The sequence below is a fragment of the Epargyreus clarus genome, unplaced genomic scaffold (genome assembly GCF_041222505.1).
Source record: "Epargyreus clarus isolate Ecla_fem2 unplaced genomic scaffold, WU_Ecla_fem_2.2 ptg000023l, whole genome shotgun sequence".
Classification (NCBI taxonomy): Eukaryota; Metazoa; Arthropoda; class Insecta; order Lepidoptera; family Hesperiidae; genus Epargyreus; species Epargyreus clarus.
Window position 1 is genome coordinate 3,627,673 of NW_027332230.1, and position 26,415 is coordinate 3,654,087.

Consider the following 26,415-nt stretch of genomic DNA (forward strand, 5'->3'; position numbering starts at 1 on the left):
CGCCTCTTACGACAGGCAGGGAATACCATAGCCCTATTCTTGTCCCGGAACTACAGGGATAAGTACATCTAGCACCTACCACTATTATTAATTAATTATTTATAATACAATTTATTAAAATATGACTATGCAAACAAGCACAATACATCGAAGTTGAATAACCTTTATACGAAACATGGCTATAACATTACTAAGAATATCACTCAGTCCGAGTTTAAAATATCGTGTAATTTATAGGAAACTGTGACGCAAGAAAATGGTGACGAGCAATGAAAACGTTAAACAAGTATGTAATGAAACTTGTATGGTAAGGGTGGGTCGCACATAACCTAACCAGCGTTCAAATCCATGGTTAAATTCATAGGTTGCACCGATTTAGTTACCGATAACCTGACGCCATAACTTACATGTCTTAACCGATTTCGGTCGGTTAAAGTTATTGTTTCGTTAACTCCTGTATCCGTAGTGACATTGACAGAAATGAAGTTAATGACGAATAACTTGGTGCAACACTGAATTGTTACATTCCATCGCTATCATAAAAGTTATTGTTATAGTTAAGATTATCAAAAACTTTAACCAGGCCTTCGGTGCAACCCAACCCAAGTATTATATTCAATTTGTGTTAAAGGTACGAATATATATATATTAAATTTTACTACAGCAAGCGTGTTTTGGCAAGGATTTAATTATAATGAGGAACACGTTACCACCGAGCCAGCACACCATGTGTGAAATTAGAAATTTGAGTTTTTGTCCATTTTGCATCATGTTTTCCTTATGAAATTTAGTGTTTCTCTGCATGAAATTAATGCGATTTTCTATAAACTGCGTCAGTAAATATAATATCAAATACAATTTAATTAAAAGAAATCTTTTACATATATTACTAGTTCCCGCGATTTCCCCTCAAGGGCCACTTTTAAGAATATCCTATGTATAAATCTAGGTCATAAACTATAGGTCCGTCAAATTTTATCAATAATCCATTTAGTCGTGTTGCAATGAAAGACTGACAGAGATTTATTAATCATCATTTTTCGCGTTTATAAAATTAGTTATGTTATTTAGGAATTATACTTTTATTATTGTTGAATAAAAGTTAATAATATTTTCATTGTAAAATAAGTTATATTAGTAAGATGAGCGTAGGTACCGTAGCTCAGGTCGCACCGCGTATATACAGTGGCTTCACGGTCTAATGGCACGCACCGGCGCGTCCCTTGCATGACGTCGTTAGGCTCTTCCGGCTAGAATAACTAGGTCTAAGCAAATCAACGAGCAGTGATAGGCTGCTAGTATGGATGGTGTTAGAATAAATACGGACCGGTTGGACAGCTACCAATCATATTCTTATTTCTAGCGTGATACTCGTACAATTCTTGCGATTTGGTGGAAGAGTACTGCAGGCTGACTTACATAAAAACGTTCGTCTATATCGTCTGTATTTGACTTTAGGTAGAACCCTCATTTGATATGAGGTGGGTTATAAGTGTCCACTGAACTGTCCAATGGACTGCATGCTAGTTTGCTAATTTTATCTTCTAAAACGGTTTTACACTCTGAGTTGAGCTTTGAAGTTTCTAGAGCAAAATACAGCGGAGCGACTAATATTTTAACCAAATCCATAACAAGTACAACAAGGGTGATTGTTTATTTATATATTGATGATGAAGCAACTTGAATCAAATATTATTTGACGTTAACCTATATCAAGTTATTTCCACACTGTCAGCTCAAGCGTTTCAACACGACGATAAACAGCTTTCGACGCGTATTGAGATTCATATGTTGCTTTACAATTCGAGATACGGATAATATAATTGATCTTTCAAAAAGCAATGATAGCCAAGTGGTTAAGAAACTTAGCCTCTTGTGTTAAAAATTAATGATCACTTGCTTAAACGGTGAAGGAAAACAACGTGAGGAAACCTAAGAAATCTTAAAAAGTCTTTTCGGGAGTATTTGGGAAAGTTTCTAGTAATAATTTTCATGTACAATAAAAACCATTAAGAATTAACAAATTAAAATTTGTAAGAGCGAAAGAGGTTTAAGCCATAGTCCGCATTTTGCCACCTTGACATACCTTTGAAAACATTTTTATGCCAATCAACTGGCGTTCGGGTTTTCACGCGATGTTATTATTCGCCGATGAAGCAAATTAATTTTTCATACGCACATATTATACATATTTCAAGACCGTACTTAGTTTCCAAAACTCAGAACTCCCGATTCGAGGCGAGTTTGTAACCACTAACCTCCTTCGATCTTTGACAGATCTAACCTAACAGTTTACTCAAAATATTTATTTCAAATACACTCGAAGCCAGGTAAAGCGACTCAAAGGGTATTATTACACTTGACGTCACACACACCCAACCCACATGTCAGGTTATTCTAAGATAACAACTTGATCTATTTATGTGACAATTACTAACAAATTTATATTGTTTTTGACCTAAATTCATGCATTATTTGTTTAGAGAAAAGCCCTTTACCAAATTTTTAGTTTACCTATTTATATATATTATTCATACTAAAATAGTATTAATGCAATCAAACAACAAAAATCGCTGTAAATATAACAAAAAACGACATTATTTTGTTTTAACTTTTTTTAATAATTGTTATTATTACGCAACCTACTTTATACCTATATCCTTCTTTCTACCGTCTGATATTTTTACAAAAAATAATTATTAATGAATGAATCAGTGAATATTTTGAAAATATCCCTAAATGTGATTTATTACAAATACGTAAAAAAATATAAATATAGAAACTTTTAAAAATATATTTTAAAATATAATTTTGATAAAAAAATATATTTAACTATTTAAAGTTAATGTAAACTTTATAGCACTGTTACTTAATAATGATTAAGTGATGTTAAAGTGTTTATAAGTATAGGTAAGCTCTTCAAAGGCTGAAGTTATCTAGAGATTCCTATTACACTCAACGTCACGCACATTCCACTCACATGCTGTTGTCGGGTACTGAGGGATAATACGACGTTATTACGTGTGTTCTGATAAGAATGTAATGCTAAATATCTCTATATATGTTAAGTACAAGTACACCATTAAAATGTTTAAAAAAATTAAAACCGTTTGTACTTTAATTAATAATCGTCGATGTCGTTTTCCGACCCGGTAGTAGATTAAAAAATCTATACTTCTTTATAAAAGTCCTTATATAGTTAGCTTATACTAAAAGTAGTCCTCTGTACTACATCTCTTTTTAATGCCGTATTTTTGTTATGTTTTCTGTGTACACAAATTTGTAAAATATAATAAATAAAAAATAAATATACCTTAATATTTTTCCCCGTCCGGCGTCCATAGTAATATTAGGAGAAGATAAATGCAATAAGTTCCGGAAAGAAATCAAATTTAACAGTGGAGAAAATCTTCCTTCAATTATTTTTAGTCTCATCTCAATTTTTATTTAGTACTAGCTAACCCGGCAAACGTTGTGTTGCCATAGAAATAAAACAATGTTAAGGGTGAACATCCCTTATCACTTAGGGGTATGATTTCTATGATTCTATTTTATGGAATAGTTAATACTGTTAACTTTTTTAATTAGGGATAACTGAGAGTGTTATAAACGTAGGAGTAGACAAATATAATCAAAGCGCTAAGCTATCGGGAGTTACGCGTGTTATTGTGAGTCAACCATAAAAGATAGACATACGCTGTCATGGGATATTTTTTATATAATTTTAAGAAGAACATTTCCGTCATACATGATTTCTGTGTAGCTTTAGCATTAGCTTGTGTATATAGATAATACATGAACATAAATATATATTGTTATCCTTTCTTAGGTATATGAAAAAAGAAAGAAAGAAAATAGTTTATTCGGCAAAAAATATACAATGAACACAAATAGAAAATTGCATACAAAAAAAAATATTATAATTATTTTTAACCGAAAAGGTCTCCACTCAGCTTTAATGTTTCAGATAAGCTTAGTCATCTGAAACGCTGGTATTCTGTGGAGCCTGTAAGACACTGTGTGCGCGCGAGTGATACGTGTATGCATATGCGTATGTGTATGTGTGTGTGTGTGTGAGTGTGAACATATGTGTGGCAGAATGAGTGTGAATATGAATGAAACAGTCGAAGGCAAGGCAAGTGTATTATAGAATATAATTTAAGGTATAATAGGTAAGCTAATGTAAAATGTTGACATTATAACGAAATTTGTAACATGTACATATATCTCTCAGTTTATTATATATTCTTATAGTCAAATAGGTCGTTTTTGTTCGAGAATTAAATAATTATAAAGAGTACGTTTAAAGGAATTAACTGTTTTCGAGTTTCTTATTGGTGGGGGTAGATTATTCCAGCACTTAGTGGCCGAATATTTAAAACTGCCACGAAATGCAGAAGACCTATGTTTTGGGTATAAGAGAATATTGGTCAATCTCTTGTTACAATGAGAAAAAGTAAGTTTTTCATACAGATACTGTGGTTTACGAGCCTTCATAACTCCGAATAATAATGTAGCAAAGTGTAATGTGCGACGTTTCTCCATTTTTAACAAATTGCCGCTATTGAGAAATGGAGTAACGTGTTCCCGCCGCGGTATAGGGAAACAAAAACGAGCACATGCATTCTGAACGCGTTGGATAACCTTCTTAGTTCTACTGAGAAGACAGTCACCTATCACAGTATCTGCATAATTTAGCTTTGATAAGATTAACGTTTCACACAACTTAATTCGTAAAGCTACACTTAGGTATTCTCTAACTTGATACAATACTTTTAATCTATAAAAACAGGTCTTAGTGGTAGCAAGTGTGTGTTGTTCAAATTGTAACTTGCTGTCGAAAATAACACATGAAAAAACATGCAGTAATTTCAACATAGGTACGTAATGATTACTTTATTTTTGGGCGTGATTTGGGAATAAGAAACTTCTGCCGGCTAACAAAACAGTAGCTAGAATACTTTGGCCAAGTGCCATATTCACTAATTTAATTTGGATACTGTCTGCAATCAAGCGGAGTCGTCCTATATATATTTATTTATTTATTTATTTATTTATTTAATTATTACAAAATCCACAGCTCTTAAAATCATACAAATACATTTCTTGTATAGTATTTCTTACAGCCAATTACGGATTTACAATTTTTTAAACATAACAGCACGAATAAGTAAGTTTTATAAATAGGTATTAATATATATAAATACAGGTATAAATACTATAAATATATAATTAATTTTAAAGATAAACACACACATATGTATAATAATCTATATACTAAAGATGTTAATTATAATTTATATACCTACTAATAATAATAATAATACTATAATATATATATATATATATATATATATATATATATATATATATATATATTACAATAGGGACTCTTTCAACACAGTATTCCACTTAAATCACTAATATGGTCGAAAGAAATAATACCGCACTTTCTGTGCTTATCATAATATCAAACTCCCGTACTTTTATTACTTAGTAATTATTAAAAGTAGTTTAATATAAATAAATAAAAACAATACGATTCCGTCAAAATAATACGAGTAAACCTGTATTTAAGAATAACGAAATCAGTAAAATAAGTATTTATGTTATAAAATAAAAATAAGTAAAGACTTTATTTGCTGACTTGCGTCTAATCAATTATTTATTAAATAAAAGTTAAATATCATATTTTACCATTACAGTACTTTGGAAAATGTTTCATTTTATGTTTAACTTGGATAAATGACACTGGGTAGTGGCTACATATTATGGAATAAAATATAATTCAATCGTATAAAATTGTATCTGGTCAACTCAGCCTTTCACCGACTAATTGCATAATTTATTTTATCGTCACTACAAACATTTAAATACGATAATATATAAATATTGAAACACCGAATCCTCGAAATTCCTTCATTCGTTTACCTACACAAAAGGTTTTGATATTGACGCCAAAAATCTTTTTCCTATCAGAATCTTAAGACACAAAAATCGTTTCATTCAAAGATATCAGATTGTAATACGTATACCTCACACATTAACTCGACATTAAAAGCCAGTAGACATAAAAGAAAGGCGAAAAAAGCGTCTGTCAGTCAAGCTTACTCAACGCTCAATTACCTCGGAGACGTACGCATTACTGGTATCGCATCATTCCTCATACTCACATTATCCAGAAACCAGTTTGCACATGAGAATCTGCTTTGTATCCTGTCCCTTTGATGGATGTGACGCCGAGCTTGTTATTTGACATAATTGTTTGCCTTTTTAGGGTTCCGTACCGAAGGGAGAGAGAGATAGTAGACATAAAAGAAAGGCGAAAAAAGCGTCTGTCAGTCAAGCTTACTCAACGCTCAATTACCTCGGAGACGTACGCATTACTGGTATCGCATCATTCCTCATACTCACATTATCCAGAAACCAGTTTGCACATGAGAATCTGCTTTGTATCCTGTCCCTTTGATGGATGTGACGCCGAGCTTGTTATTTGACATAATTGTTTGCCTTTTTAGGGTTCCGTACCGAAGGGACGGAACTCTGTAACTAAGCTGGCCCTGTCTGTTCGTCTGACCGTCGGTTACACGGCTCTATCACCTGAACCGTAATAGACTTTAAATTTACAGAGTATGTATAAGGGTGGCCGCTATAACGCAAAATACTAAAAATAAAAATAAATGAAAATTTGCTGGCACAGAACACTCAGTGTGTCACTAGTTCGACTCGCACTTATCCAATCTTTATATATATATATATATATATTTCTTATGTGCGTGTGTATGTCACTGAACTCCTTCTAAACGACTGGACTGATTTTGATGAAATTTGTTGTGTGTATTTAAGGGGACTTGAGAATGGTTTAGATTCACAATTTAGTTCGTGGGAAAAGGTTTTTTTAATTAAACAATTCTCGTGTCACAAACCTAGTTACCGTACTCCTGCGAAACGGCTTTACCGATTTTCACCAAATTTTATAGGCATATTCAGTAGGTCTGAGAATCAGCTACTATCTATTTTTCATAACCCTAAGTGATAAGGGTTGTTCACCCTTAACATTTTTTTACTTATATGGCAACACAACGTTTGCTGGGTCAGCTAGTTATTTATATATAACAAATTTAATTTTGCTAACACATTTATTTCAGGAAGTTACTTCGCAAATCGCGTAATCTGATGAAAAAAAGAAGTAATCGTCACACCTATCATTATTTATACGAATATAAAGAAAATCGTGATAATATGCTATAACAGTCTTTACACAATCAGTAAATTATGTTTTGTTCTTATAAAACTTTTCGTCACTTGAAAGCAACATCGACGCTTCACCTCTTGAAACAGTGTACCTAACGCTGCTGCCTCAGCTTTTTGTGAAAAGCGGGAAAACTTTTAACAAGGATTATTAACTTAGTCCAGTAATTTATAATGAATTGAAAATTTTAGAAAACAAGCATGCAAACCTGAACATACTTAAGAACTCTGTAACTTCACAATTAAAATGACGTAATGCAAATGACGTAAATGACTCGAAAAAATGCATTAAAAACTATATTAGTTTTTTACACTTACGTATGTCAATTATAAATCTTTACTATTATTTACAATACTTTTATTATTAGTTACAATATTATTAACCTGTTTTCGTGTTCGATAGTAATTAACCGACTATGGATGGTACGAGATATTACATGTATGTATGACTCAGCTGGGTTTTATAGTAATCAATAGTTATTATAAAAGCACTCGTTGGCAGTGGATAAAGAATAAAATATACCTTAAATCCGATACAACTTAGAAGCTTCAGATTTTAAGTCACAAAGGATGCTATAGGTAGTTGAGGCAAATACGTTATTGTAAGTAAAACTTTGTAGACTCTAGATTGGTGGTTGAGAACGGAACTTACTTGTTTCGGGGGCTTATTGTGTCGTATCTTGCAAGCGATGGAGCCTATTATTAGGGTTGGCAGAACATTTCAAAGAGCATATTTAAATAAGTTGGTGCAAATTTTTGAACTGTTTCAATATTTAATGGAATGTTATCTTGATTGTTTAAAGAGGACTGTTAGCCTAGTGGTTGAAACTCGATCTCTGGATGGGCGATCCGAGAATAGCATCTCAGGCTCGTATCTTTGATTTTTCGGTACTACTGCCACACGTATTATATCTAATCAGTAGTGTTAAACGTTGCTGTATTCCTCAGGTAGGTATCCAATGTTACCTGTACCCTTACCATGAGTTTTTTCGTTTTGACAAATATGACTATTTTGGTATTTGTTTACGTATTTGCCCATACAAATTCCAATCAGCGTCCCTAGCGGATTGTATCAGAACTATAGTGACAGTAACGTAACATTAAATGTCTAAATTGACAAAATAGCGCTTTATGTTTTGTCTTTCTTTTTTGCGAACATGTGAGGCAGACAAAAAGACTTGAGCACTTACTTATAGTTACGTTTACTCAGTCTACTGAAGCAAACGGAATAGAATAATGGATTGAGTAAACGTAGCGTAACATTATGGGATGTTTTGAAAACTCATGGTAAGGGTACTGGGGTTGATTGCAGATGTCCATGGGCGGCAGTAGCGACTTACCATCAGCTGGACTGCATGCTCCTTTGCTTCTTCTGTACCTATTATAAAAATAAAGGTGACTTAAAAGGTTTGATTGTTTACCTACTCTACCATACCACAAAAGCGGTTGTAATAAATTTCATTTACTCACACTAATGGAATTCGGAATCGGACCAAAATTTCCCCTTCTCCCCGAAGTTTCAAACCCCAAAACAAATTTTAATTACCTTGTAGCTATCACAGATTATTCACTCCGGAACAACTGAATTATTTTTAAACATAAATTGCTTTTTTTTTTTTAATGATTCAGGCTATTTTAAAGTGGGTTTTTTGTTTTTGTAATAGTTACTAACGCACATAAAGGAGATTAATCTTCTTCACAAACGTTCCTCAAATTCAAACAGAAACCTCATAATTACGTAACGCAAACAAACCCATACACAAAGGAGACACTCATAATTAAAATTCTAACAAAAATAGCAGACCGCCACCAAAAACAAAGGTTCACAAGTACCCGTTTAACTTTTTTCTCCTATCACAAGTAAAGCACGAGTCCATTCTGTGGTTTCACACGCAAATTCCAAATTAAACCCCTTTGTACTTTTGTAAAGGTCATAAAACCGCTGTTTTGATGGTAGGCTTGACAATGAATATAAAAATTAAGCTTTTTGTACTTGTGTACAAATTTTGCTCATTTTAAAGTTCTTATTGCAGTTTACATGATATTTGAGATCAGTTACAGATGCATTAAAAATGTACATGCAAAAAAGATATGACGACTTGCGATATTTTTTCGATAATTGTTTAGATGTTAAATTAATTTATACCCATGTTGTTCCATAAAATAAGATAATATTTGAAAGCTGAAGCAAATACTCAGTATGCACTTACGCAAGTTACCATACGTCAATAAATCAATAGGGGTTTTAATCTGCCACACGTGTTTAGGGTGATTTTCCTGTCACGCATGTTTACGCCCGCACACGCGTTCTGCATTTTCACTGTATCGTTTCGCACACACACTTACCGGGACCACGAAGAGATTGCAACGAGTTTATTTAGGTATGCAGGTAGGACACGCGCGACAGGATAATCATCCTTGCATACTTTTGTTTCATACGCACATGGCACACGAAGAGACTGCAGCGAGTTAATTTATGTATGCCGATGGGACGCACTTGTGAGCGTAAACACGCGCGACAGAAAAAGTGCCCGAAGTAATTACAATTTATTAACCAAAAGAAATAAGTACTACTAATTTACTTTCGACTTACGAAGTTAATTTAACAAAACTTTCCCGTTACCAAACAACTTCACTCTGCCAATCTCTACACTTAACAAAATAAAGCCCAAAATACCGCCGACACGTTACAGTTCTTATCAAATTAATAATGAGAAATAATAGGGGGTTGCTGAGTAATAGTTCTTGGGTACTCAAAGTGGGCCCTACACTCTACGCAGTAAGATTGTTTTTCGTACGCGAATTGAATGTAAGTATATCATTTTCAGCGGAGGCCGTAGTTTCGAGTACAGAGTAGTTAAGATTGCTCGATAAGGTTTTAATATGAGCCGGAAGTACCCGGCCGCGCTCCAACAGGGCACTAAAGAAAATAGCACAATTTGTTCAGGAGTTTCGAACGAAATGTAGAGGTCTTATTAGCTCAAAATTTAAGACTGAGTAATTGATGAAAACGAATTATCCCCTTAGAGAATTATAAATATTACTTACTGAATAATTACGATGTCATTCAAATTGGAATAATGAATTAATGAAAGTCGAAATTATAACTATTTTTAAATAATTCTTAGCTAGAGTCCAGTATAATAATTAACATTTTCTTACTTTATTTATAAGATTTATTGGAATATAGTTTACCTTTACCAAAAGGATTTTTCCCAGAAACCAATTCTAATTGTAATTTATATTCAAATTAGTTATAAGAAAAACTCTACATCAGAACATTTTCAGTTATGATCTAAAAAATATGATGAGACTAACAACCTGTTCAGGTTGATGGCTAGGACGGATGACCGTGGCCTGTATATTTCTCATTTTGAGCCTAGAAAAAAAGTTTCTTATAATTAGTCCTCTGGAATCAATCGTCCAGGAGCTCCCTCAGACACTGCTCTAATTTTAAGTGCACAAATTTTAATTTCAAAATTTTCCGAATGTGGTAAGGACGATTCGGTCTTCAAGAGGTCGTAATACAAGTGTGGTTAAGTAGAACCACCTTTCCGAAGCGTTCCAGCTTATTCTTCATAGGTAGCGGAACACCTGTTGTCGACCTTAGGTAGAAATTTTGTCCTATCTGGGGTTTATTACAGATGATCATTGGCGGCAGTAGCTACTTACTAACAGAGTACTACTCGCTGGTTTGCTACTTCTATATTATAAAAAACTAACGTTCCCAAACATTATTTCGATTTATTTCTTTTAAATAAGACAAAGGTGAAATGAAATATGAAAGGAGGGTAATAACCACATACATATACGTAGCTATTAGAAATGAGGTTTACGCTACATAAATAACACATCACGTTGTGTACGAATGTCATTTGCGAATGAAAAATGACTTCAGAGGTTGGCGAAGTTTGCACTGGAATATTTTTCATCTTTACATTTTTTTATAATATAGAAGTAGCAGACGATCATGCAGTCCACCTGGTGGTAAGTAGCTACTGCCGCCATTATTGAGCTTTTGTATGTACATATTTATTAATTCTTCATTTAAATTAAGATGCGTTAAGTTCACGTCAACAACGTGCAAAAAACGCGATTCGAATCGTCAGCGACCTACAAGCAGTTTACTTTCTCTAGGCAAACCGTTAGCCGATCTAAAGGTCGCATTATCGCTATAGTTTTCTTTTAATTATATTTAAGTATATTTTTTTACTTTATCTTATGTTATATAACACAATCAACACTAAATTATTTCTTGAATCTTTATTCCCTTGTGGAAATCGAAAAAAGTTATGCAACGTCGTTTGCGGTGGGGAATTGAATTGTTGATGACTAGTGGATAAATAGTAAATAAAAAAAGTGTTACAGTCGTTTATAAGTAAAAAACAAGCCCAATATTTCAATAGCATATTAAAATAATAATTCAAGCCCATCATTATAGTTAATGGAACCTCTGAAATATTGAATTATCGGGACATATATCAAAAAACATATCGGACGAGTCATGAGGCAGGCTATTTTTTACCATCTAACAGCGCTAATTCGAAGACATTACTGAATATTGTAAACGGGGTCGAGCCCTCAATTTTCGGTGTGGGGCAAGGGGCAGGGGGCACAATGGGGCATTATTGTTGACCTTGATGGCCATTCGGCCGCCCCGCCCTGCGTTTTGTACGCCATGCGTGCACGTAAGCGCTCGCGGCACGCAAACCAACCGTGAGATCGGTAGCTTTGTACGATTCGTATGTCGAAACGATTATTCAGGCTTTTCATCGCCTACACAATAGGTTGGTAAAGTTATTCTATTAATATGAATAAGGGAATATTGTAGTTTTTGTAAAATGTTTTTTAATTGGCATCATTATTATTATGTATTTTACCTGTTACGACATAACATGCCCATATTAATTTTACGTAGATGATTTGAATTAATGAGGCTCTATGAACTAATCCGATTGATGTGGGCGGATATAATAATAATAATAATATAACACGGGTAATAGCGTTAAACAATAATAACGTTATCTTCATTTAGCAGTTCCGTGTTGCACTGGACGCCAGACTTCCACTTAAATTGTCCTTTCCACTATTCCACTTTACATTAGCTAAGCATGCTCGACATTTTGTAAGATAATCCTAAAGACAAGAAGGGCGTGTTGGATATGTACCTAATTTAAAATAAATTGTGCAAACAATTTGGCTTAACTTTAGAAGTCGGATATTTTTGTACTCGAATTTAGCCTTTATTCATATTAGTGTTTTTCCCGATAAACCAATAAGGACCTACTGAAACCAAATGGAATTCGATAAGTAAACGTGATTATATACAGAAAAGGTGGTCGAACCCTCTCTGGTTCCGCCTGGGAAGTACCACCGCCATACCTATTTCTGCCCAAAAAAAGCTATGTTAAGTAAGTACTCCTGAGTTTCAATTGGAAGGGTGTGATTGACATTCTATTCTGAGACATTCCAAACTAGTCCTCGGAGATAGCAACGCATCTGTAAGCAACCCCAGAGAAGACTCTCATCATATCTGAAGTTGTTTACAGATGTCTATGTACGGCAATAGGCACTTAACATCCGGTAAACTGCATACACGTGCATTTACTACTTCTAATTAAATAAATCCTGCAAGACGATTATCGAAATGTCTGAGTATAAGAACAATGACGATAAATTAACTTATTTTATTCTTATTCGATTATTTGTGAATCGGATGATGAGGTTTTCGCCAATTCTCGAAGACGAATCGCTGTCGTATGAGCCATTCATTACTTGTATTTTTTTTAAATTGAGCCGGAAATTAAAAGCGCGATAAATATTGTTTGTTTTTTTTTAGAAATTTCACTACCTGTAAAGCATTTCTTTGTTTTGTTTTTGTAGGTAATTTTGTATTTAATGAAATATTCAAATAACATAAAATGTATAAAAAAGATGACGGAACATAATTGTGAAACATAATTGGTCAATAAGAAACTCTTAATTTTAATAAACACAAAAAAGCCACAATAGCTAGTAGCCTCACAAAAAACTGAATATCAGGAGCAAAGGCCCAAACATGGTTTTTATAGATTTCATGGTCGCTGAATACGCATCTGGGCCCAAAATTTATTTAACCACAAACACGTCAAGAATTTTCATACACTCCAAAAAAATCTAAATATTATTATTGTTTGCCAGTGCTTTGAATACAATCAAACCAAACCATAAAATTTTATTTAAGTGTATTTTTATTTGGGATTGTGTATTTTAGAATGAAGTTAATTTATAAATATTTAAAAGAATAATTATTATTTCACACGGCATTTCCGGTATTATAAAAACAGATTGTTAAAACTGTAAGATAAATTGTATAATTAACATATAATATTTTAATATTTTATTTGTGATTATTGTATTGCCAAATTAAAGTAATTTATAAACAATTAAAAGAATAATTACTATCGCTCGCGCCATTTCCGGTATAATAAAAGCAGTTCCTTTTCTTTAGTTTTTCTGTTCCGGTCACAAGGGTAGTTGGGAGGTGGCGAGGGCGAAAAGTGGTATTCGACTTTTAGTTCTGAGCGCGACAGGTCGTAACTGTGTGTGCCAGTGTAATTTGTTGGAATTTGTAAAAGAAGCAAATAAATTATTGTTAAAGGTGAAGAGACTGTTATTATTTCAACGTCTAACACAATATTTTGTAAAATAAATCAAATAAAAGTAGGTGATGGTAACCATTAATTAAACAAAAATTCCAGCACCTTTTAAAACTAATGTTTTATTGTAGAAAAGACATAACCTTGGATATCAACACCGCTGGCATTATTTATTCAGAACTCACAAGTAATTTTCTGTTAGGTATATCAAAAGAATAATTATGACGTAATTACCTCATAACAATATTTTTATGTATACGCAGTTAATGTACCCAAACAACAGTTAATGTTACCTCTTAGGTTTACTAATTTTTATTCATTAAAAATGTGTATTAAATTTGTTAGAATTTTTGTTAGAATAATTAAAGGTTATAAATAAAACCTGATTGCGCCAGTATGAGAGTAAAGTTTTTCGAGCGTGTTAATATTTATGACTTGTTATTTCGTACACATACAATTTTAAAATATACGTAGTTCTAATATAGATTCCTATTGTAAAGTAGTTGACATTATAAAATAAGATCTATTATACTATTACGAGTATTATTGCAATATTCTGCTGACAACAAACCAATACGTTACCTCACACTCAGTGCGACATGCATTTATACATTAGTTTACCTATTTCCCTAACTACTGGAGATCCCACGATAAAACTTCTAGCGTAGTTTTAATATGCTTTTGGGTATATTTCTGGATAAAAAAAAATAAGAAAAAAATGGTCATAGTTTTTGAAAAAATATTTTGAAAATTTCACTTCCGGTTTTGGATGTGTATTTTTATTTATTTTTCAAAAAACATTTTTGTAAAAAAGACCGCTTAATTAAATACTTTATTTAGTACGAAAAAATAATTAAAAAAAAATATGATTTCAATTTTCACCATTCTCTAGAAGCTCATAGCTCGAAAAATAATCGCTATATAAAAATAATATTGTATGTTCACATTCCTATCCACTAAGATTATAATTGATCCCAATATGAACAAAATTCAGAACCTCACTTTTTTTTCCTTGTCCGCTTGGCATGAAATGCCCAATCAATTATTTTCCCTTTATGTAAGTAAGGTTTACAAATAATATGCTTTATTTTACCCATAAATAGAAATATACACAAGAAAAATGTATAATTTTAAAAATATAATAGGCGGCCTTATCGCTAATCTGCGATTAGGCAACCTACAGGTGCGAATTTAAAGTAAAAAGAAATAGAATAATAGGTAGGGTGCAAATAACAGTTGTAATGAATAAAATACAAATCTTGGAACAAATTAATGACAGTATTTGAAAGAGAGTGGAGTGGAGTGGAGTGGAGTAAGAAGAGCATGGTCTTCGGTGGAGCGAAGCGATAGGTCATGGGACAGATGGAGAAACTGAAATCGTTGCTTGAGGTATGGAGGAGAAATGGATTAAATAGAATATACAAGAGATAGAATGTGAGCGTTACGGCGAAGGCGAATTTGGAGCCACTTGAGCTTAGCACGATATTCTGAAAAATGGTCATATTTACGTAACCCAAATATGAACCGTATACATAAGTTTTGAAAACGCTCAAGCTTATTAAGTTGCTACTCAGTAATGTCAGGATAGCACACATCGCCATAGTCAAGTTCCCATGGCGGCAAGAGTTCATACTCTTGCCGCCATGGGAAAGACCCCGGGAAGGACAACGGTATGTGTGACCGCATGCCGTTGTACACGCCAGGCAGAGCCCTATGACGGAGCAACGCGCTTAGTGGACTCCGGTTGCGTTCCTTTGAAGATCCCGGAGTCCTCAATGCAGCGCCGAATGACCACGGCCACAAGGGTTTAGTGCGGCAAGAATCACACATAACCTCGTGTCGCTTCCACGGAACCGGGTGCCTTTTAAAAATATTCCCCTTTGAAAAAAAGGATACGAGTTTAAGCCCGTCTTAAATAATTTAAATTTTTTCACTGCATAGTTATGTCAACTTAACGAACCTTAACATTTACACAGTAAATATAATAGACCTAGTAAATATAATACCTATATAGCCTACACAATATCTAAGCTGGCTAAAACAGCTTCATTTCATGTATTTACTCTGTGCCTATGTGATTACTGATGCGTCATACTTGATAGCGTGGGTTAATGCGTGAAGCAATTATGCGACATTTATAGAGTACTAGAGGAATGGAAAGTTCTACGTACAACCAGATTAGTTACGTTAGATACAAAAGGTATAACGTAACTAATCATCCTGTTACAGTGTTTACACTTAAGCAGAATATTATGTTTCCAATTTGGTCGCCAGCACCTAATTTCTTTGTAAGTCTCGTCAAAACGCATGGAGCCCTTATATCTTTGAGACAAAGGATAGAGCACCTTTGCCTTTGAACGCGCCACAACCCTGTCTACTAGTATTATTTCGGGGCAGTTACCCCTAACTCTGAGAGTTAGAGACTGCACACCACCAGCCTTTGAGCCTATGCTATTAATGACCAAAGCAAACAGCTGTTAATAATTTGCTTTCTATCAAGTAAAGCAGGCATAGCCTCGACATTTCAATCAGGGAATTAAAACTTGGATCAAGTATTCATACTCTTCATACTACCACCAGGAACACCTACCTTCATACCTTCATACTACCAGGAACACAGTTGTGAGTGATCAAAGTTATGTTCGTATTTTAAATTAATTAATTAATTGCTATAACAATGCAGGAAAATGTCACGAGGAAAACTACACACCTAAGAGTTCTTCAAAGTTTTTACTTTGGCTTTAGATGGTTTTAGTTGGCTTTCCGCGTTTGGCCCTGGTGGTAAACTATTTATTTATTTATGTTTGCCAACAATTGTTACACGAAATGTATTATAAATAAGCAAGTGTTCAGCCGTGAGACGGTGATGAGCTATCGACGAAAATCCAAAGTACTGACGTGTAATAAAATCTCCAAATAATATCACGTGTAATCGTAGCTGCGAAAGAGGACAGTTGGAAAAAAGTACGAAGCAATTAGCGAATTCGTAGTTGCGTAGAAAAACCCGTTTCCACTAGAAATCCACGCTAGCAAATTAGTGGGCAAAAAGCAACGAAAGGAAAACCTAATTACTACAGCTCTGTAAATAGTAAGTGAAAAATTACTGTGTAGTCCATTTAATGAATAGTAAACTATGTTGTAACTAGTGACAGTAGGGTTGAAACTCGGCCCCTCGATCGAGGGGTCCGAGGTTCGGTTCTCAGACACACATCTCCGATTTTTCCAACTTATGTTCGTATTACGAATTAATTATAACTTCTTTTAACGGTGAAGGAAAACATCGTAAAAAACCTGCATACCTAAAAGATCTTTAAAAAAGTTCCAATGATATGTTCACTTGGCCAGCGCGGTGGACTATAAATTAATCTTTTTAAAGAGGCGGGTCTCCATGCTCAGCAGTGGGACAGTAATGGGTGGACGACGACGAAACCATGTTATAAATTTAATAGGGTTAACAATTATATTATCTTCTATTTGACACTTAGATAAAGGAGATTAGCGCAGGATATGAACATTAAGCGCACCTATGATACTAGATATCCTGCTTTAGTACACAATACAATCTCGAATGAATCGTTACTTAGAATTATTACACATTACGTCTATTGATTTTTTTAACTTAAAAAATCTTCCGCCCATTTGGCTATTATGCCTTATGAGTAACTATATTATAACAATTGATTGGTAGTTATAACTTTTACTTTAACCTATGTTAATTTGAAGGTGGAAGAACCATTTGTGGTTTGACTCCGGCGGCACCACCGCCACACCTATTTCTGCCTAACAACAGAAGTGTTAGACGCTACTGTGTTCCGGTTTTAAATTCTGTGGTAAGGGAGACATACTTTTCCGAGGCGTCCTCAGGGGTAGCGGCGCATCTGTGGCCGACCTCAGGTAGGAATATCTAATCTTATCTGGGGTTGATTACAGATGTCCATGGGCGGCAGCAGCCACTTACCATTAGGTGGACTGCATGCTCGTCTGCTACTCCTATAATATAAAACAAATCACATAGAAATATAAAGAAAAAAATGTAAACGATTTTCTTAATTACTATTCAAAGATATAGTTCTTCTTTTTAACCGACTTCCCAAAGGAAGAGAGGTTATCTATTCGACACGTATATACGAGTAGATTCTTTTTTTTATGTATGAACAGTGATTTTTTCGCGATGCCGCGACCGATCGACATGATTCAAACACCATTGTGTACGGCTCGTTTCACAGGGGGTTCCATTTCGAGGAAATTTGAAAATTTTTGCAAGTTTTCCCGGAAAATTGTAAAAATCCGATTTCTTATAAACTTGAATAATTCGAGTATTTCTTAACTAATTTCAATTTTCTTTTTTTATATGAAAGGGTGGTTCATTGCGGTACTTTCCTACCTTGACATAATGATGATCTGATGATTAGAACTTTGAGTTATAGGGTGAAACTCATCATCACTACCCTGTTTTTTACATATTTTACGATAACTTACCTCCTGGGCATCCAATTCTCATGAAACTTAAAATGAACATTGAGTATCTAGATTAACATGATATAATGGAAAACTCGACCTTAAATTCTTCAAGCCTGGTAATGCAGAGGTGCCTCCTGCCTCAACCATACAAGATAGGCATTTGGAGCTTATGCCTATTTAATAAGGTCAATAACCAGAGATATATGATGGAAAATTCGACCTTCAACTCCTCAAACCTAATTGTGCAGAGGTGCCTCCTACCTCGACCATACAAGATAGACATTTGGAGCTTACGAATATTTAATAAGGTTGATAGGCAAAGATATATGATGGAAAAATCAACCTTCAACTCTTCAACCCTGATAATGCAGAGGTGCCTCCCGCCTCAACCATACAAGTTAGGCATTTGGAGCTTACTAATATATGATAAGGTCTTTGAGTAGAGACATATGATAGAAAATATGACCTTAAACTTTTCAACCCTGATAATGCTGAGGTGCCTCCTGCCTCAACCAGAGAAGTAAGGCATTTGGAGCTAATGAATAAGTGATAAGGTCCTTGAGTAGATACATATGATGGAAAATATGACCTTCAACTCTTCAACCCTGAAGAGACAGAAATGCCTCCCATGTAAAGTATGACAGAGACATATTATGAACAATTCGACCTTCAATGCCTCAGATGTGATGATACAGAGTACCTCCAGCCCAAGGCACACGAATAAGCCATTCATACATATTTTAAAGTTCACCTTCAACTCTTTCACCCTGATGATGCTGCTGTGCTTCTAACCTAAACGATAGGAGTTAGCCATTTTGTGTTTTCATATATGTATTAATGTCACTAAGCAAACACATAGGATGAAAATGTTTACCTTCAAGGTCTTAACCCTGATAAGGTAAGGTTGCTTCTTGCCTAAACCGTATGAGTTATGCATTTGATGCTTTCGGATATTTATAAACAGTATCAAAGCTAGACTTTGTAGTCACACTCTTGTTTGGTGGTCTCACATTCAGCCTTAGGCCGTGGAACTATAACGCCTCGGTCTTGCTCGATGCTATGCGAAGACTCACCAACACTCGACTCGACAACGCGTGCCACCCCCAATTCGGCTAACCCCGCCGTCCTTTCATAGGACTCTCCCTCCGCCAGGACCAAGGTGTCGTCTGCGTAGCAAACGATAATGACTCCTACAGGAAGTGCTGTGCGTAGCACTATATCGTATGCGAGATTCCAAAGCAGTGGCGCTAATACTGACCCCTGCGGAACCCCGCACACGACGCCCCTTTCATGGACTCTTCCGTATCGGCCCGGATAGATGACGTTCCTGTCCAACAGATAGGCCGCCAAAACGTTTCGCAAATAGGGAGGCAGCTGATGATGTACGAGGGCCTCCCTTATCGCTTTCCAGGGCAGAGAGTTAAAGGCATTAACTATGTCAAGACTTATTGCCAAGACTACTCTGCCTCTGGAAAAAGCCCTCTCCGTGAGCGCTCGGACGCGAAGAACGGCGTCTACTGTCGAGCGCCCAACGCGGAAACCGAACTGATTGTCGGACAGGTCCGGGCCAATGCACGATAGATGTCTGCTGACGCGAACGGCAATTATCCGCTCGAAGATCTTTCCTGCCTCATTCAGCAGACAAATCGGCCTGTAGGACGCTGGTGAGTCCATGGGGCGACCCGCCTTGTGCAGGAGCACCATATTCGCTACCCTCCATTGCGCGGGGAACTTCCCAAAACGGAGGCAGTTGGTAAAGAAGCGCCGCAATCTTTCCCCCAACACGGGCAATGCAACTACCCAAGCCTGACCTGGGATTCCGTCAGGGCCTGGGGCAGTGTTTTTCGCGGCCAGCCGTTTTAGTACCACACCTAGTATTTCATAGCCGTCATAGTATTTCATAGCCTCGCCTTTAGTGTTTCGTATTGAATTGGTTAGGTTAGGTTGGAACTTATTAGACAATATAAACCTAAGCGAGCAGGGCGCGCCAGCGCCCTGAGCGGTTGGGTCCAATCCGTATGAATTCAGACCTTACATTTATTTATGATCACGTTTATACAATTTTCTGTAATATTAATATAAGCATTAGTATACCAACACTAAAAAGGGTGAAAAAAAAATGTTAACAAAAAAATAAAACCGACTTCTATGTCACTACAAAGTAAAAAATAATTCAAAAAAATGTTGGTTTAGTACATATTTCTGAAGTTTCATATTTCTGCTCATATTGGACACGCTGTTTACGCCGTTATCAACGAAGTATATTGAGCGCCGACTACAGAACTATGAGTACATAGTACTCTTAGTAAAATCAACATTTATTTGAATTATTTTTTACTTTGTAGAGACATAGAAGCCGGTATTATTTTTTTGTTAAATTTTTTTTAAAGATTAAAGTATCATTCAAGATTGAAGTATCTGATGTTAAGTGGTCATCGCCACCAATGGACATCTGTAACCAACTCCACAACAGGACACCTACTTCAAGCCCATGCCATGCCAGATGCCTTGCGACTCAGAATGTTTAAGACGACGCCTCATAAGTAAGTCATCCGTCACCCACACCTTTCTACTATAACGCAAGAACGCTATAAATAAGTGTGGCCGTATAACCTCTCCGGCCAAACCATACTGGCTCTAACCTTTCAAAGTGACGATTAGTCGAATATTTTCCGTAAAGAATTTGTTAATCACAGCTTGTGTATTGCTGGTGAAACTATTCAAAGCTCCAATAGCTCTAACAACTGCTATAAAGTTTGCTCAAATCGAGTATAGTTTGAACCCTGAAAATGTGTAGTGTACATAACTCGGCGACGTGTCGAGCACTTTATCCTGCTAAGCGATGTATATAGTTTGAATGCTCTTTAAAGTGCAACCACTTAATGTCATCGTATTCGCTATTCAGAATATAACATTAGGTTTTATGACTCACCGCGTGAGTTTATAAGTTCATAAGCTGTTAGACTAAGCGCCTTTTTTGTTGACGAGGAGAGAACCTACAAAGGGTATCATAGATAGACCATCCACGGGGATGTGACACTAGATTATGTGGCATTTTTACCCCATAAAATCACCCTATGGTCATCCCCAGCGTCATAGAGGACTTTGGATCTAGACTAAGGCGCCTATGACAATATAAATTAATATAAATTATGAAAGACGGTAATACTAGTATGGTTCGATCGGAGAGTTTGGTGTCTGTTCGAGGAGGTTGGTGGTTGTCCAACAATTTTGAAGATGGCAGAACCCTTTGTTGTTCGACTCTGGCGGCACCACCACCACACCTATTTCTGCCTAATAACAGCAGTGTCTGGCGCTGCTGTGTTCCGTTTTGAAGGGTGTGGTAAGAGAGACATTCTTTTCCGAGGCGTTCCAGCTTAGTCCTCAAGGGTAGCGGCGCATCTGTGGCCGACCTCAGGTAGGTATATCTAATCCTATCTGGGGTGGATTACATATGTCCACGGGCGGCAGTAGCCACTTACCATCAGGTGGACTGCATGTTCGTCTGCTACTCCTATATTATAAAAAAAAAAAATAACTTATTTCTAGCGTAAAGCAGTGCTTGCGTTTCGGTAGAAGAGTCGGCATGGCAGGTAACTTGTAGTGTAGATATATCCAATGATATGACCAACTTCGTTCTCAGATGCATTGCCAGCATCAGTGATCAGTTTCAAGTAGAACCCCTTTTCTATATGGAGGGAGTCGTTTGTATGTCCATGCACATGAGCGGCAGAGGCTACGTACCATCAGATTTCACGTTCGACTATTTTAATCTTTTAAAAAAAAGAAAGTATTTGGGCTACTCCTTAAGATTTCTCTTTTTAATATTTCCAGCCAATGTTACATGTCATTTTAACAGCATTGCCTCAAACAAATGTATTGATAGCTTTAAAAATTTACACACAACGTAAAAGCTTTATCGTAATAAATAACTAGATTTTTATAAAACATCTTATACCTGGTATCCTTTAATTTGTGGAAAAGAAAAATGGATCCTGAAAGTTTTATTTTATTGTTGTTTTTAAGCTCGGCTAACGTTCAACTTTATGGTGGAGCTTACGACTTAGTTTTTAACTTGGGATCATTAAATTATATTTCTTTCCATCAGCTTTTAGCTTGTTTTTATTAATTATTTTAATAGCCTAATGTTTTCAGTGAAGCCTTCAAATTGTTTTTGAAGAGATATTTATATTTTTTGCGCTCGGTTCGCTTTGTAGTCAAAACGAAAATGATTTCTTTGCTTATAAATTTTCAAGACTAAATTTTAATTTATTTGAAACTATATTTACTCGTAATTAATTATTATTATAACGAGCTACTTTAGACCCTTAACCTCCGCCTAAAATCTAAAATCCTATGGAGCTGGAAGTATAACAACAAGTAATAACTGATTCTATTTTTATTCTATTAATGTGTACTCTATAAATATGAACTTTAAAATGCTATTAAAATTTTACATCGTAGTTAATGAACCACTTTTCTAATGTTCCAGATAATATAACGAAGGAAAATGGAAATGTGGATTGTTTTGCAAATGAGTTGGAATAAATCTGTAATTTTCTTATAACTTATAGTAATGTTATCACATACGTATAAATTTAATATAACCACGCACTGAAGACAGCAGTGGGCTCTACTCAACAGATTTACCTTTCTCATAATATCAGGCATATTTGTCATAATAATGTCATAATAATTGTCTCGACATAGCAGAATTTGATCAAAAGTCTTATTAAAATACTATTATGTCTTTTGATCCCGAACTGTATTACAGTCTGGATACAATAATATTGTAACATATACATTATTACCTAATTTAGTTAATCTCTTGAGAGCTCGCTGTAAGGAAACTTATCCATGGAAAAAAAAATCTCACAGATACATAACATCCTTAGTGGGAACGTAGTTACAAAAACGGCTTCCTCTTCCTGTTTAATAATAAAATTAAAACACAGTCGAAATGAAACCATATATTTATTGGTTATTTAATTCCGCGAGCTTTGTTTGTTCCGATACGATGTTCGAGTTTAAATAAATAATGCAATTTTAATTACAAACTTGTTACTAAAATTACGTTTCTCTTGCAGTAGAGAGCTACACTACATAATTATTTCCCTGTTTTTAGATTAATTAACAAGTTTAAATAATTTTATTCAAAATTGAATATTCGAAGAACAGAAGTCTTTGAAATAGTCGTGAAATAATATTATTTCACGACTATTTCAAAGACTTCTATATTTACTATATTTTACATTCATTGCTTTAACCATGAGAAAATACGGCTTGGAAAAACCTTCAGGTGGTTCAGAATAAAAGGTAATAAAACACTACATGGTTCGACTTCTGAGATACCGGCGTCACGGCCGTTTTTGTGGAAGATCAGCAGTGTTAAGTACTGCTAGGTTCCGGTTTAAGAGGAGAGGTAAAAGAGACATTAGCCGAGAAGTTCTAAATTAGACCTCAGGGGCAGCACCGCATCCGTAGGCGACAGGTAGAACTCCAATCTTATCTGAGATTGATTATAAAAGTCCGTTGGCAGAATCTCTTACTTTAGACTTCTTCTTCTATTTTATTAAATAATATATGCCCATATCTCCCTAGAAATGAAAACCACATCAAAAGCCGTTCCCAAGATTTGCGCGGTCAAACTTTTGGCCGACAAAAATCAGATGCGGAATTTCGAGTGTTGCTTTTATACTGCGTACTCGTATTGATATCTATACTAAAAGCAAATAAATGATACAGATTGTGTATTTATTTTTTAGTGATCTTGAATTCAATTAATTATATACAGTCATATTTAAAAACACGATGCTTCAGAAAAATAAAATTTAAACAATTTAAAAAAAATAAGTATTTTAGTTTTAAAAGTAAGTTACCAAAATCATTCCAAAAACGATATTTTATTTTATTCACTTTAAAACAAAACAGAACAATCAGCTTTAATAAGTTTAGTAGTGTAAAATAAAGAACAGTTTTATATATGATAGTATTTATATTTTGAATCAAGTCGAAGCATTTAATTTTTTATTAAGGAAATTTTCTACTCACCCGAAAATTCGAAAATCCACAAGCTAAACATCACACAGAACTGAGCACTTTAACTTAACTTAGTTACTACTTTCAGTATTCTCTTACAAACTAACTTATAAATTAACTATTCGAACTCATTCAACCACATCACTCACAAACAAAAATACTGCGCTTGAAAACTAAGTTCTCACATATACAGGATGTCCGAATGTACACCGCTATCACGTTGACAGGTGTCACGCGGACGCGAAATAAGGGACAAACGGGCGAGAACCGGCTAAAACTGGTTCGGACCGCACGGCGTTCGGCCAATTACTGAAGACCGCACGCAAGCCCGCGCTAAAGGTACTACTGCGCATGCTCTGACACGATTGACACTACAAGCTTATACGTGCTAACACTAAAGAATATTCATAAGTTAGTTTTTAGTTTTGTTTTGACGGATGATCCTCATGGGTGTGATGTGAGGTGCGTGCGCCTAAATTATGTAGATCGATGTGATTCTTCGCACTATTCGCTTACAGCTTAAAGGACACTGAAAGCTTTTTGTTTTTATTTTTTGATTAAGTAATTTGCGGGCTGAATGTAATTACAATTATTTATGGTTGGCTTAGATTTGTCTATGGTAAATCTAAGATATTTATTTATTATGGAGAAATTCATTTATTTATTCCATTATATGTCGAAAAATATTAATTTTGTTTTGTTAAAATCAGCAATACTTTGCTGCTGTTAGCAATTTTTCTATAATGATCGTATAGTTAATATTTTTATATTACTTGACTACAAATGGAAAAAAAATCAATAAAAGTAATAAGAATCTAATATTCAAACATTTTCTACTCTTATACATATACTAATATGTATAAGAGTCGAAATTATTATTATTACAGTCAAAATCTTCGCTTCTTTTGCCTCCAAAGTTCATTATCACTAAGATACGTTACAAAACTAATAACATAATGACACGTATACACAATGACATATTCTAATATAACCATATTTACATTAATATTACTAACAAAACCTTCCCAACCGACAGAAGCAATTAAGCAAAACCTCGTCTTACATTCTTATTAGTTCATCGGCGTAAAAATTAATCCACGCAATGGGACATCTTTTAAATCGCTAAAAGCTTTAACATCCATCCCCTTTTATCAGAACGATTGTACAAAACCACTCAACCCTTTTAAACCCCAATCCGAAGTGCGTCCGGTCGTTAGCGGACATTAATGGAATCTACCCGGTTACTCTCCCGTGAAAATAACAAGGAATAAGGATTTCGGAGACTCAATCTGTTGTTTGCAACAATAACATTGACACGGAATGCGCTGCGAAACTTGTCGCTAATAGAGTCGTAGTTCAGTTGTCGCTACGGTGACACGGAAATAGGTAACAGAAATAGATGTAGGTACCTATTTCTGTTTTTAACAGACATATCAAATGGTTAGGTTAGCTTAGGTTAGGTTTTACTCGGTGATGTAGCTACAACCCTTTTTATGTTCCTTTGCTGTAAGAGTCTCTCAGCATCCCAGCAATTAATATGAATTTGCTGGACCACGTAGCTCCAATTCTGATTAATGGAGGATAGTACGGTTTAGTAAGTAATCCATTTACGCATACGTATGTACGCATCCATGTACAATGGAATGGAATACATCCATATAGTAAGCTCGTATATAAAAATCACACTATCCAATGATAACAATCAGGAACGACCACTTAACGTGTTCTCCGAAGCATGAACAAACATGAAATTAAGCCACTAAAGGACACCCAACGAATTGACACTTGCACGAGGCTTTCGCACTTTTGGTTATTTCTGCAGCGTTGTTTAACCAAGAAATATTTAACATTTTTAACTGGCGTTACACATAAATTAGAACGCGATCTAGGATTAAGAAAATTATAAGAGCGTTATAAGGCGCGGACTCACAAACTTAAATTTATATAAAGAAATCAAAAACCAATTTCTCAGACCTACATAAGCAAAATGCTACTAACCAAATACAAGTAGTATTATGTTCCTCGT

General features: G+C 34.9%; 1 protein-coding gene across 1 annotated transcript in view; it reads right to left on the reverse strand.

Annotated features, from left to right (window-relative positions):
* The window catches only part of LOC140751785 (kin of IRRE-like protein 2), a 206,348-nt gene extending 181,672 nt beyond the window's left edge, over positions 1 to 24,676 (reverse strand). The window contains exon 1 of the mRNA XM_073085824.1: positions 24,402 to 24,676. The gene's annotated coding sequence lies outside the window, so the exon portion shown is untranslated. The remainder of the gene's footprint in view (positions 1 to 24,401) is intronic.
* Between the last annotated feature and the right edge of the window lie 1,739 nt (positions 24,677 to 26,415).